The following is a 15,715-nucleotide window of genomic DNA, read 5'->3' as shown; positions in this document are numbered from 1 at the left end:
GTTAATTTTCAAACAAGCATTCTCCTAACTAATTGGGAGACTGTTGCTTATATATAAAAGCAGGAAAGTATATTAGCTTTGGTTTATGATCTATCCTTTCATTCTGGAAGCCTAGAATCATGAACAAATACATCCAGAAAGATATATAATGTTCACAGAGTCTCAGTAACCATGAGACCTCAAGAGCAATTGCAGAGAAATAAAAAACCTTGACAAACAGTATTTACAACAAGACTACCTCCCTCTAAATAGTAAGAGAGCACCTTTTAGCACACTTCAGGAAGAGTCTTTGTACTAGCAATACTAAAGAATCTTTTCTGTGAAGTCATACTTGCTTCCACGATCAGAGATAAGTCAGTACAAAGACTTTAAAACTTTCTTTGAATTCAGTCTACAGTAAGGATGTGCGGAAAAAATGCTTCACATTTCTGTTTTGTAAGTGAAAGTGTGCCCAGTGACACATTTTGCCAAAGGTATTATGATTAACACATGGATTTTAAAACCTTGTCATTTTAATCGCAGCTATTATAAAAATTAATTAAGCATGCAATCTTTAACTTGCAAGAAGAAAACGTCACGTCAACAGGTGTGAGACACATTGTCATTACATAGGTAAGCCTTTATTAGTAAATCTAATAAGCAATGTATGGACATTTCGTAAAGTCATAACATTGCTACAAGGATACTTAATGGATACATTTTTTATATTTAGAATACATATATATATATACGTACACATGTAATAGAGAGCTTGTAGAGCTACAATGCTTTTGTATATGTGTTACCAGTTTAGTAAACCCACTAATAAATTTAAAATGCTTTCATATTTCTCTAGCGTCGTCTGCTTTATGGGATTTCCCTATGTTGTAATGTAGGTAATAATGCATATTTATAACAATTCATGGCATTTCTGTTTTGAATAAGCCTTTAGGTGCACAACGTCATTGTACCTAACACAGTGCAAAAGGATTTAACTTCCTTACAATAAAGAAAGAGCTAACAAAATACATTGCAGGCACAGGCACCATTAACAAGCAGGTAGAGATTTCAGAAAATATGTGAAAATAAAAATTTGAAGGAGCTTTTTATAGAATCATAGAATAATTAAGGTTAGAAAAGACCTCTAGCATCATCAAGTCCAAACATCAGCCCAACACCACCATGCCTCCTAAGCCATGCCCTGAAGTGATGCATCTACACGTCTTTTAAATACCTCCAGGGATGGCGACTCCACCACCTCTCTGGGCAGCCTGTTCCAATGCCTGAACACTCTTTCAGTGAAGTAACTTTTCCTGATATCCAATCTAAACCTCCTCTGATGCAGCTTGAAGCCTTCTCCACTCGTTCTATCGCTAGTGAGCTGGAAGAAGAGACCAACAACCACCTCACTACAACCTCCTTTCAGGTAGTTGTAGAGAGCGATAAGGTCTCCCCCCTCAGCCTCCTCTTCTCCAAACTAAACAACCCCAGTTCCCTCAGCCATGCCTCATAAGACCTGCTCTCCAGACCATTCACCAACTTCGTTGCCCTTCTTTGGACATGCTCCAGCACCTCAATGTCCTTCTTGTAGTGAGGGGCCCAAAAATGAACACAATATTCAAGGTGTGGCCTCACTAGTTCCCAGTACAGGGTCACGATCACTTCCCTACTCCTGCTGGCCACACTGTTCCTGATACAAGCCAGGATGCTGTTGGCCTTCTTGGCCACCTGGGCACACTGCTGGCTCATGTGCAGCTGCTGTCAGCCAGCACCAGGGTGCTTTCCAGGCACTCTTCCCCAAGCCTGTAGCGCTGCATGGGGTTGTTGTGACCCAAAGTGCAGGACCGGGCACTTGGCCTTGTTTCACTTCATACAATTGGCCTCAGCCCATCGATCCAGCCTGTCCAGATCCCTCTGTAGAGCCTTCCTACCCTCGAGCAGATCAACACTCCTGCCCTACTTGGTGTTGTCTGCAAACTTAATGAGGGTGCACTCGATCCCCTCATCCAAATCATTGATAAAGGTATTAAACAAGACTGGCCCCAACACTGAGCCCTGGGGAACACCACTCGTGACCAGCTGTGAACTGCATTTAGCTCCATTCACCACAACTCTCTGGGCTCAACCATCCAGCCAGGTCTTTCCCCAATGAAGAGAACACCTGTCCAAGCCATGAGCCTCCAGCTTCTCTAGGAGGATGCTGTGGCAGAGGGTGTCAAAGGCTTTACTAAAGTCCAGGTAGACAACATCCACAGCCTTTCCCTCATCCACTAGGCGGGTCACCCTGTCATAGAAGGAGATCAGGTTGGTCAGGCAGGACCTGCCTTTCAAGAAGCCATGCTGGCTGGGCCTGATCCCCTGGTTGTCCTGCACATGCTTGGTGAGCGCGCTTCTGATGAACTGTTCCATAACCTTCCTTGATACCAAGGTCAGGCTGACAGGCTTGTAGTTCCTGGATCCTCCTTCCAGCCCTTCTTGTATATGGGTGTCACTTCAGCAAGCCTCCAGTCATCTGGGACCTCCCCCTGTTAACCAGGACTGCTGATAAATGATAGAGAGTGGCTTGGCAAGCTCCTCTGCCAGCTCCCTCAGTACTTTCAGGTGGATCCCACCTGGCCCCATAGACTTGTGAGTGTCCAGGTGGAGCAGCAGTTCGTAAACTGCTTCCTCCTGGATTATGGGGGGCTTATTCCGTTCCCCGTCACTGCCTTCAAGCTCAGGACGTGGAATACCCCAGGAGTAACTAGTCTGTTGGTTAAAGACTGAGGCAAAGATGGCATTTAGTTCCTCAGCCTTTCCCTCATCCTCACTGGTGATGTTCCCCTCCACATCCAATAGAGGATGGAGATTCTCTTTGATTCTCTTTTTGTTGTTAATGTATTTGTAAATAATTTTTTGTTATCCCTTACAGCAGTGGCCAGGTTGAGTTCTAGGTGGGCTTTTGCTTGCCTAATGTTCTCTCTGCAAGACCTAACGAGGTCTCTATACTCTTCTTGAGTTGCCTGCCTCTTCCTCAAAATAGGTATACTATCATTTTTCTCCTGAGTGTCAGCAGAAGCTACCTGTTCAGCCAGGCCAGACATCTTCCCTGTGGTTAATCTTGCAGCACATGGGGCAGCCTGCTTCTGTGCCTGCAAGATTTCCTTCTTGAAGACTGCCCAGTGGACCTCTTTGCCCTTCAGGACATCCTCCCAAGGGACTTTCCCCACCAGTGCCCTGAACAGGCCAAAGGCTGCCCTCTGGAAGTCAGTAGTAATGATTCTGCTGAAGTTATCTTCTACACACTCCAGGAACCTCCTAGACTGTTTCTTCTCTGCTGTGTTGTATTTCCAGCAGACATCAGGTAAATTGCAGTCTCCCACTAGAACAAAGTCAACCGATTGTGATACTTCCACCAGCTGTTTGTAGAACACTTCATAGAAACATAGAATTATAGAATCATTAAAGTTGGAAAAGACCTCTAAGATCATCAACTCCAACCATCAACCCAAGACTACCATGCTTCCTAAACCATGCCTTGAAGTGCCGCATCTACACATCATCTACCTCTTCATGCTGTAGGGTAGTCTATAACAGATTCGTAGTAGGATATCTGCTTTGGCCTTCCTCCTCATCCTAACACATAAGCACTCAACCTTGTCATCACAATCACTAAGTCATAGACATCCCTCTGCATAACGGCTTCCAGCTCCTCCTGTTTGTTGCCCATACTGCGTGCATTGACAACAATGCACCATATATTTTTCTAGCGGGTTTTTTTGTTGGTTCTGGTTGTCTGGTTGGCTTTTTGGTTGGTTATGACTGCAAAACTGTTTTCTTTAGGAAATAATAAATTCCTGCATTCAACAATATGAGAAACAGAACATTTGAGATACCACAGACTTTGCAGTGAGGGTTTTCCTCCTATTTCCACTGTAGCGCATATTAAGTTGTGACTCAGGCAATAACCGAGTCTACTCTTTAGCTGTTGCTAGTAACTGTTAGCTGATTCAGTATAAGAAATTTAGAGAAGAATGTATCTTGCTAATTATGTAATTAATTAAGTAGAACAAGTAAGTAACTTGCTGAGCGTAAATAATGACTTTATTATTTGACACAAGTTCAGCTTTAATTGCCCATACCATTAGCTTACTGTAACAAAGACACATATGTTATTTATGGTAGCACAATTGCCACTAAAATCCAGGCAGTTGTAAGGGACTAGAAACTTGTCTAAATCTTGCTGGCAGGACAGTTTTAGCCACTGCAGCAACTAAGACAGTTTAACCACCACAGCAACCAAGCAGGACAGTTTAAACACCAAAACCTCAACACCATGGCATCCAGGACAGTTTGACCGGACAAGAACACATATGCATCCTGTTGCCTCAGAGCACATAGCCCTAATCCTCTGCGCATGCGCCTGGGCCCAGGGTCGACTGACCACATATGTGGGGCTCAGACCCTCTAGACCGTCTAGCAACGGTACTGGGCATGTGTCCCCATCGCTGAATGGGAGGCATGGGTATGCAAAACAGTTCTGAGAACAACGCTATAAAAGGTGAAACCAGCGGAGACCTGCAGGAAGGGAAGGGATGAAATAAGAAAGAAGAACATTCTCCCACCAGATTCAAAGATACATCAGACTGAAGGGATACCACATATCCATGGTGGTAGCTATCACAACTCTCTCTCTCCCTTTCTCACTCTTTTCTCTCTTTCTCTCCTTTTCTCTTGCATACTTGTTGTTGGCCAAATAAAGTGACTTGGCACTTTACTCCATTTTGGGTTTTAATTCTCTTTCCGAGAATGTAAAAGAAACCTAGTCACAATAAAACATTTGAGTTAATCAGAAGTTAAGCCCAGCCGCCCCCAACCACCCAGAGCTACCTGAGGTTGGTTGGAAAGCAAGTGGGTTTAACCTCCGCCAAATTGGTCAACCAACAGTGGATCGTGACAACAGTGAGACTTTACACTGACATGAATAATTCCAGGAATGATACAACTTCTCCACTGATACCAATGGAACCTCAATACTACTGCTAAGACAGAAAGAAACGAGGGGAGAATTGAGACTGTATTTGCCAAATATTATTGGAGTTACACCACTTAATATTGAATCTAGACTCCTTGTACTGTGAAACCTATAGAATCCTGTAAGAACTCCAAATAATAAAAGAAACAAATTAAGGTTTTGTTAAGACATGGAATAATTCACATCCCCTCCCCTGTAAACCACAGGAAGTTTTAGTAAGTTGTAGGTTCCCCTCACTTTGGAGTAATACAGCCTAATTAGACTCATGACAGAGATAATCCAAAGAATCAAGATAACAAAAAGACTAGACCAAATTCATGGAAGACTGGCCTTGTCCCTGCCCAGCCCCCTCAGGGCCCCCCACCATTGCAGCCCCCAGGGCCATCAATCCCTGCCCCAGTAATGCTGCAGAAGTGCTGGTCTCCAGCTCCCCACAGCCCTGCCCTGCCCAGCCATGGGCCCTGCCCAGCCATGGGCCCTGCCAAGCTGGACCGTGTCTTGGCCCAACCTTGGTCCATCCCCAAGGAGGTTCCCAGTGCCTGGGGCTGGGCCCCCCCAGCTGCCCTGCTGCTGGCTGATCTGTTATGGCACTGGCCTCCTGGCTCCCCGTCCCTTAGGCAGCCACTGGCCTTAGAGTACTCTGATGGTACCTTCAGTCTTCTGTGTCATCCTGGAAGAAAATAGAGCCTGGAAGATAAACACTTCCAAATTACTGTGGCTGAAGATACAGTGATGTTGCAAATAGTATAGGAAGTCTTGACTTCCTTACATATATATAAACAGTTTTACCTCCATTATGTGCATTTCTTACTCTGCTCATAGTGTGAATTTTCCTCAGCCCCATGGAGGATAATGAGCGGTCCTCAGACACAGGTCCAAGGATAGGTTTGTCTCAGGACTGTTGTCTCTTCAAAGACCAAGACTCATTTAATTACAATTAAAAAAATACCAAATATACTCAATTTAACTAACAAAGGGAACGAAGAATGATTTGTAATTTCATCATGATTCAGCAATTCATTGTAGATCTTGTGATTCCCTTCAGGCATGATCATCACATTGGAGGTGGAAACTATTTCATCTTTACTAGGACTTAGAGCTGAAGACTGGAAAAGACCCACTGCACATTCTTTGTTGTTACAAGTACCCACATTACTTTTTCTTCTTTACTCAATGCTAATTTACTTGGATTATTTTTCCTGCTGAAAATGAGCCTTACATATAAAGTTGGCAATTCTTTCAAAGCTGGTGAGTTTTGATAGCCAGCAGTTCTCTGTATATGTCCCTGAAAGCAGCAAGAAAGGAGGATTTCTGAAAAATTTTGTCCTCAAATAACTGCCTGATGCTTTGTCTAAAAGCAAGGATGTTTTTCCAGAGCAATTAAATATACAAATAGTCTCTGATCCAACAAATTCCAGAAATAGGTAAGGTTTTACCTATCAAAGACAAGCGAAAAGTTTAGCAATAAGCTACACTTCCAATGAGCAAGCATTGCTTTGGTGTAATCAGTGAAATAAGAACTCTGACTGCTCTTCCATGACTATGTTGCAATTTCAGATGTAATGATGAAACTTACAACATGTATTTTCAAAATGACCTTTTACATTTAGGAAACAAAGTCATTTAGGGCCTTTGGGAAAGCATAACATTGCAATGGATACAGTGCATCTGTGCACACTGCACAGCATAATGAGATGGCAACTGAAAGAATTGTCCCTGTTGCTACTCCTATAATTTGACCAGTAGTCTATTAAAAACATTGTCATGCATTGCCAAAGAAAAATTAGTCTTTTCTGAGCTTTCCACTACCTGGAGCACCTTCAAGAATTTTTTCGTAAAGTCAAGAGGAAAACGGAGCTTAGCAGTCAATAACAGTACCCCTTATGTCTCCCCCCACCAGCTCATGTACAATACTCTTTTCCAACCTTACAATGATTATGAGAGATAAAGGGAGATTCAATCCTTTTGACAAGAAATGGCTGGGGAGCACAAGGATTAAGAAATGCTGTCAGAAATAAAACAGCAGGAAAACCCTCCTGACCAGGGTAAAGGAAACAAAGCAATAGATAGTAGGTCATGAAAAACATCATCTTAAGGAAGACAGCACACATAGAGCCCAGATGACCAGGCTAGCCCACTTAGTCTCTTCAGAGAAAAAGCCGTTTGCAATGCAATGTCTTGGGAAATGAAGTCACACTGGAGCCACCTTCTTACAGCCCCAGAGCCAACAATGAGCACAGCTAACAAAAGTCCAGTATTAAAAAATGCTTCTACATCCTCAGGGTTCTCAGGGTTTCCATCAGTTGTTGCAACAATGCTTGCCACAAACAGCAAAGAAAAATAAATAGGCAACTGCAATAATAGAAGGGCTATAGAAGCATATTTACTGTTACATCATTCCAGTATCTAGGAACTAAGGATCAAAAAGGACTCTTCTTGGAGACTTCCCATGGATAACTGATAGATAGCTAATAGATAGCTTACAGCAACCTTATCCTAAATATATGAAAAAATCCCACTTAGAATATTATTGGAATTGAAATATTATTTTGCACTGTACTTTGGTAGAAAGATTGCCATCGTGTTATCCTGAATAACAGTATTTATACATTATACAGAAGTGATTTAAATGTGGGTTTCTAATATGTGCAAATAACAATGCTGAATTCAAATAAGAAATGAAACATTGATTTGCAAAGTTACAATAGTGGAAAGACATAGGATGCATGTAAGAAACCAGAAGTAATTCCACTATTAAAATAGAATACCTTCTGGTCAGAATATTTTCATATAAAGAACTTCTTGCAAATACCTTATGAAAGACATCAATTACATTAAACACAATAGAGAGTTTTTGGGGCGTAATCAACAGCAAAATAATTGTATAGAAGGCTATCAGAAGTGACATTAAATTAAAGGAACAGAGTACCATAGGCATTAGTAAAATATTAAACAAGGAACAGAATCATTAGGGTACCTACTAAAGCTAAATGACATTGCAAAGAGAATGAAAGAGAAAACAAACTAGAAGTTATACAGAGTAATCCTTCATGTCCAGACCAAATTTGTGTAAACAAAACCAGAAACACCTTGTTATCGTCTGCTGTTTAAGCATCCTTTTCCTTCTGATAAGATATGAAATTTCACCATCTTAAACAGTTCAATTACCAAATAAATCTCTTAAGTATATTTTTCCGTTCTCAAAGAAAATCATTGTTGAATGAAGAGAATGTCTTAAAGAAAACATAATTTCATTCTCTAGTTTCAAGTCTATTCTTTTTATGCTGGATACCAGGAAAGAGGGAAATAGATAATGGTTACTTGCAACGCAATCATTAATGATAACAAATACTTGCACATGGGATTTAGTTGTATATGCAACCAAAAGCTTCATTTCTGATCTGACAGCAAACTAGAAGGATAGGGGTTTTTTCGTTTTGGAAGATTCATGTGTGTGTGTGTGTCTGTGAGCGTACATTACTTTTGAAATAAAGATGGAACTCATCTTGCCTAAGTTGCAACACCTACATTACAGCTAGATGTCTATACTCTTTTTAGAGTCAATGGAGAGAAAAATGGTATTGCTAGAAGGCACTGCATTTTATTCTAAAACAGTAATCTAAAAGAGATGGTATGAATTATACCTCATAAGCACCTGCTTCACTTATTATGAAGGGAATAGACTAGGTGTTCACACTGTACCTTAACGGATGTAATTTAACAGATAAATCCCACCCTTAGTTTGGGTGGCAGTAGAGGCAAAATCTTATGACTTAAACAAAAAAAGAAGAAAGAAATCAGGAGTTTTTACAGAGAGATTACTGAGTGAGACAATATGAAATATTTTAATTTACCCAGTGGTACTCAGTTGCTAATGGGGAATTGCGTGAGGTTTCTCTGTCCTGGAGAGAAAATTGTTTGTGTGTTCAGAGCAGTGAACACAGAGTTCAGCAAGTTAGAGAATGTGACAATGTCTTTTCCAGATGCATATGAAAATAAATGGTGTAAAACAGGACAAGACCTGACATTGAAATTTCACACTATGCTTCTTAAAGATTATAATAGTAACAGAATGAAAAATTAATGTGTTAAAACCTGACTTGAATGGATGCTGTTTCTCACTACAGTAGTACCATTTTACAGCGGGAGTTTTCCTATTGCATTAATTATCTCTGAATCCAATATATGACTTGGAAAAGATGCCTTAAGATGCAAGTGCATTTCCTTTACCTTAGTTTTTTTGTAATTATTTACATTCATTCTGGTTTTGTTAATTTTGCTGAATTTCAGGACTACTTGCTTGCTTTGGCAATTAATGTAAAGATTATATGCCCTCCCTAGGCATATAATGACTTAGAGTTTATGGGCATATATAAAAGTTAGACTAAGACTTCACAGTCTCTACACCCTAATGTCAGGCTGCCAGTGGAGCAGACTCTTTCCAGGTTCCCTTCACTCAAGAGAACTGACAGAACATTTCTTACAGCATCTGAATTTCCATCTTCAATGTCTCTTTTCCCCAAAGCTTCATTTTTCAATTTTGCTAGTGCATGGCTTATTTCATTTGTACTTTTTAGTCTTCTCTGTCCTTTCATTTCCTTTAAGTTATCAGAAGAATTTGACTTCATTTTAAGCATTATTTAAAAAATAAAAAAACTTGTAGAAAGCCTTTCTCCTGGAAAAAAAAAAGCTGTAGGTAGTGCCAGTGCGTAACTCTGGCAACACTGAAGTTGAATTCATCTGTTGACCACCGAATTGTTACTGACCAGAGCTGCAGCACTACCAAGTTCTCCTGCTGTAATATGACAACATCTGTGACTCTAAGGACAAACATTTAACCCTGAATTAGATACACATCTTATATAGCTAACAGGATAACTCTATTTTGCAATAAATACTGTTGATTCTGGCGGCACTGAAGACCGTTGCTTCTTTCATGGACATTGTATTATGAAGATTTTTCCTGCTTGGAGTACAAATGGCTTCACGATGTATTTATTTTCTAACACCTGGACTGCATGCTGCAGAAGTGCGGCTCAAACACTGTTATAATTTGCCTCAGAATGGACTTTTATACATTAAAAGAATCAGTTTAATAGCATTGGCTCTTCTATGATAGGAAGTATGCATTATTGTTCATTTGTAATTCTTGTATTTTCATACAAGAAAAAGTAATTTAACTTTTTTCTTCTTTAGAAGTTTTAGCCTGTCTTGCATCCCTCAACTTCTGTTTACGAAAAATTAGAAACATGTTTGTAGTTGTATAACAACACCTTTTTAACACTGACATCTCTATATTCATATATCACTTTTCTGCTAGGACAAGTAAAAAACTTGAACTGCAACAGCAACGCAGTTTTCTCCTTGTGATGGATTTGTACTTCATTTATTTTTTCATCTTATAGTTCAGGAACAAAGCCAGTAACTAAGGAAAGGGAAAAACATACAGCCTTACTTGTATAAACGACACATTAGTTTTTCTCACACCTTCTGTACAGTGGAGCTCAAATGCCAGTACATTGTACTATAGTCACTTTGCCAGAAGAAGTCAAAACTGCCCCTGGAGAGAACCAACATTTTATGGAAGTTCTATGAAACATCTCAGATAAAAGGCAGCAGTTACTGGCAGTGCTCTTTTCTTTCCTGTTGGTAACGCATCTAAAGGGCCTTGCAAAAAGAGCAAGAGACACCAGTAAATTTTGAAAGACTCTACAGCTGTCTACAGTTTTGCTTATTGTGAAGAATGAAGAAAAACAAGTGTAGTTATGTGAGAGAGAAACTTTTAACTTTATGTGTCAAAGACATTTTCATTCCATCTGAAGGGAATATCTTCCCTAAAAATACAGAAAGATCAGAAAATAAAATGTTCATTGAGGAGAATCTCTGAAGCTTTGGCAGCAGCTACGTAAACATCAGTCACCGCTGCCTCATTTTTAGAGGCTGTCTTTGCCTGCTCTAAAGACTACCAGTCAATTAAGGACAAAAAGGAAATGTCAAAGACTGTTTTCTGCAGCCTTTGTATCAGATGCATCCTGTGACACTATCATGTCTTCTGCAAGGGCCATGACTTCAAACATGTTATAGACCATATAGTTACCAGTACTGCTATGGAAAATAGACAATTAACTGAGAAAACTGCACTTGTCAACAAATTATGGGAGATAAAAGCTTTTGTGTAATGACAGAAAGGTAACATCTGCCTGAAATAAAAATACTCCATCTCCTATCAGATGTACATGGAGATGAAAGAAGTGTGGGGGTTCCCTTTGAAGTAGAGTGGAGGAAAAATGAACAAATGAATAACAGCAAAGATCATTTGGAGATACAACCTAAAGCTGCCCTGAAAACAAGTAACAAATTCTATTTATATCTCCCCTATCTCCCAGACTGGGAGAAGGGAAATTAAGAATGTGGCAAACTCCATCTAGCACCCTGACACTATAAAAAATTACATAACAAATTAATAGTTAAAAATACGTCTGCTCATAAAATAGCAACATTTGTACTGGTCTGTACCTTATAAAGTTCAACAGACTGAAGAAAAAAGGGGGGTGAAGAGGACAATGTCAGCCTCTCATGCTGCTAGTTTGAAAGGAAAAGCAATCATCATAATAGATCATCCCTTGCAGTTACAGCACAGGCGGAGGTTCAGGGCATGTGCACTGAGCTCTAACAAATATATCAAGTACTGACGTGTAAGACCCTCAGTTTCTACCTTGCGGTGTTTCAAGTCTTTATCAGGATACTTAAAAAAACTCTAAAAGGATTTGTGAGCTAGATCAATCAATGTCTATCATCTGTCTGCTGAGATTCACAAGTAAAAAGCAGAAGAGAAGTTCACAGATATTGACAATGTACATATTGATACTGAATAAGGTATTTATGAAAAAATAATTTAGAGGTAGAATCAAAAAAACACAGAATATTTGAGGCTGGAAGGGACCTCTTGAGGTCATATGGTTCAACCCCCTTGCTCAAGCAGGGCCACCTAGCACCACTTGTCCAGGACCATGTCCAGACAGCTTTTGAATATCTCCAGGGAGGGAGCTTCTACATCTTCTCTGGGAAACCTGTGCCAGTGCTTGGTGACCCTCACAGTAAAAGAGTTTCCTGATGTTCAGAGGGACCCTCCTGTGTTTCAGTTTGTGCCTATTGCCTCTTATCCTGTCACTGAGCACCACTGAAGACTCTGGCTGTACCTTCTTTGCAACCTCTCTTCAGGTATGTATCTGCATTGATGAGATTCCCTGCGCCCTCTCTTCTCTAGGCTAAGTAGTCCCTGCCCTCTCAGCCTTTCCTCATAGGAAAGATGCTCCAGTCCCTTAATCATCTTCATAGGCCTTAGCTGGATTCTTTCCAGTATCAATACCATAGACTCTTTTTCTGGACTCATGGTTTAGTATTTCCTTGTATTGGTTTATTGAATTTCTTCAGATTATATTAGAGTTTTCACAACTTTATGATTCTGTGGATTGTTCTGAAATATTGCTGGAAGGCTCCTGTGGGCATCCAGCTATTCAGTTTGTAAAGTGTGTAATACTTTATGTTACTTTATCTGTTCATTTCACCCTGTGCTGCCCTCGGCTCTGAAAATATAACTAACCCTTGCTCTATCAAGTAACAGGAATATTCACAGAAGGCAGCTAGAGAGAGGAACATCTGGAGGACATGTTTTCACACTATCATTTTACCTAGAGAATGAAGAACTATACCAGCTATATGTTGGATTGGTCAACAAACTTGCCTCCAGTGCTTAAAATTGATCAAACATCTTATGTTGCAATACCAGAAGGCTAAAATGAAGACAGTTTTTCCTAAAATCTTTTGCAGCACATCACCAGTTGCAATCTGTTTTACATAATCAGTGGGAGGAATTGTTATTCAGACAACATTTCAGATTCCCCCAAAACCCAACCTGGGATATTGCCAAAAAAGAAAAAGAAATTTTAAAAAAGCTGACCCTGCAATAAAGAATTAGATAATTGCGTTTGATCCAATTCAGTGATAATAAAAAAACACACTGAAATGCTCTAAAGTCTGTAACAAGTAGGAGGAAACATCAAGTGACTGTTGGCTTTCTGTGGGAGGTGTGACAGAATGAGGTGTTAAAACCCCTGACTCAAAGAGATCTGCAGACCACCTATAAGCTTTGGAAAAGTGAAATATGGGGATTGAGAGCAGTGAAAAATCAAATCAAAATGTAGCCATGTTATAACAAAATTGAAGAACATGAGGGCAAAAGAAGCACCATGAGAATTCAGACACTTCTATGGCAACACTCAAAATCTGCTCAAACCTCATTTAACCACAGCTCTGCTTTTCTGTCATAGATGTAAAGCCAATTAGACATATACATATTCTGTAGTTCTTGATAATAAAATCTCAGGTTCATTGTGTCATTTTGTTTATAGTTTGAAGCACCATGGTAAGGCAGAATGGTTATCCACGATTTTATAGGGGCTTTCTTCTCCACCTCCTGTAAGAAGCAATTCTTACAGACCAGCTATTACAGAATAAACTAAACTAGAGTGCCATAATTTCTTTTGAGCAGAAATACAATGCCCATTTCAAATGCAACTGTTTTATTGTTACAGTGACCATGCCTTATGTGTTCTTTTAATCTGTAATCATGTAGAACATGTGATGCATCCAGTGGAAGGGGAAGGGAAAAAAAAGTGGACCACCACAGGCAACAAATGTGATTACACTAAGGGGTATTTTAAGGAGTGGAAGCTGCTTATCCCCTCTCTGTTTAACTTTTTCAGCTTTTACATTCAAAAAGCACAAAAACACAAAAGCATGATAATTTGCAACAACCATTAGCAAGCAGCTATTCTGAATACACAATTTTTGTTTTCTCATGATACATATTAATTTAATCAGCTGTTATTTTTGCAGGCAGTCCTGGTTGCTGTCATATTTCTTGCATGAAATTATATAGACACGTTTGTGCAAGAAGGTTTTATGAAAGTATCAAAAGATCAAATCAATTTAATGATTGAATTTTTAGTTTCCCAAGGGTCAAGACTCACAAGGACAAAAAAACTTGCTTAAAAATTGTAACTGGCAAAACAATGTACAAATCAAGAAAATCTATATGTTATATAGACCAGATTATAAACCAGGAACAATACTCATAAAATCTACAACAGTTCTGTTTTCCCAAGCATTCTACTTATTTCCTAATTAAATATACAAAGTTAAAATAAATAATAATAATACAGCTGGTTCTGTCGTTAAGCATAATCAAGGAACACAAGTATTTGCAGTTACTATCTCACATCCTCCTGCAGAACTAAGATGCATGCACGTATGCTATATTTAATAACACTTTCTCTCCCCTGAGCTTGTATTACTGCTGATGTAGAAAACCTGACAATGTCCTATGAAAAATTTGCTTCTAATTTCAAATATGCTTATAGGAAAGCCAAATTCATGTGAATGCACCTGGTTTTGGAGGAATGCACCATTTTGGAGGCATTTTTACATTGTCTTCAGCCTTCAGAATGCACACAAGGTGCAATGGAGATTGCATTTTCTTTCCCATGATCCAATTGGTCAGAGTAAAGCTCTGTCATCTATGACAGTAAGGGTGATTTAGGATTTCCTGGTATAGCTGTGTATCCCTAAATATCTATGAACGATACAATTTTATCATGGAGAACTAAATCTATGCGACTGTAGTGATTATGTTCCAGCAGTAGTTATAGCCTCTATCCCATCTACACAATCTACTTTAGATTTCTCAGTTCCTCAGCTCACTAGTTTTCCATGTTTCAGAAGCCAAAAAACCCGACAAAACTTCCCCTATCCCCAGAACAAACAAATGACCTACAGCCAGGAGAGGCTTATCTAACAAAATCATAGCCAAGAGACAGAAGTCAGGTATTTGCAGATCCAGGAGAATCCTATGTCATAGCTTCTAAAATATTGCCATTACTTAGAGTCATAAAGGACGGACAAATTAGCCAAAAATAAGCATAATACTGTTTCTAGAAAGATATAACCTGCTGCAAAAGTAGGAAATCAGAGACAGTCCTTAAAATCCAGACCTCATATTCTTACAGCACAGAAGCAGTGGTGTGGATGAAGTTGTAATACATATATGGTAATGAAATATGGGCAAATGGAGGTGATTTGATCTGACTAATGTCTGTATTGACATAAGCCAGAATCAAGCATACACAACAGTACAGACAGAGGACACAGGCAGAGAGTTAATCTTTTCCCATCTGAATATTCCAATCCATTTTTGCTCCTAATAGACAGAACAGTCACAGTGAAGATTCCTACATAAAGAAAACTCTAAGCATTCTTTTCCTCAGCAGTTTACTTGCACAGACCCAAACCTGGATTTATTGAAATACATTTCAAGCATGACTGAACTTGTGTACAACACATATTTATAAACTGTTGTGTTAAAATATAATCATCTCTTTAAACAGACATGAAGGACAGAGTGTATGCATAATAACTAATGAAATATTATTCCAAGTGATGTTTCATGGCTTTCTTCCAACCAACCTATTCCAAAACAAACCAGGCTTTTTTTTTTGTGTGTGCTACAAGTTATAAATTAAAATGTTTGCAATTCAATCATTTTGAACCTTGCTGTTTAAACATGTACAAAAAATGATTGTATTTCAGAGCACTCACTGAATCATTTGACAGTGTTTCTTGATATTATGCCACTTTGGGACACATGGCATTTGTAAACAGCTC

The sequence above is a fragment of the Phalacrocorax aristotelis genome, chromosome 2 (genome assembly GCF_949628215.1).
Source record: "Phalacrocorax aristotelis chromosome 2, bGulAri2.1, whole genome shotgun sequence".
NCBI classification, from domain to species: domain Eukaryota; kingdom Metazoa; phylum Chordata; class Aves; order Suliformes; family Phalacrocoracidae; genus Phalacrocorax; species Phalacrocorax aristotelis.
Note: the sequence above shows the minus strand (reverse complement) of the source record.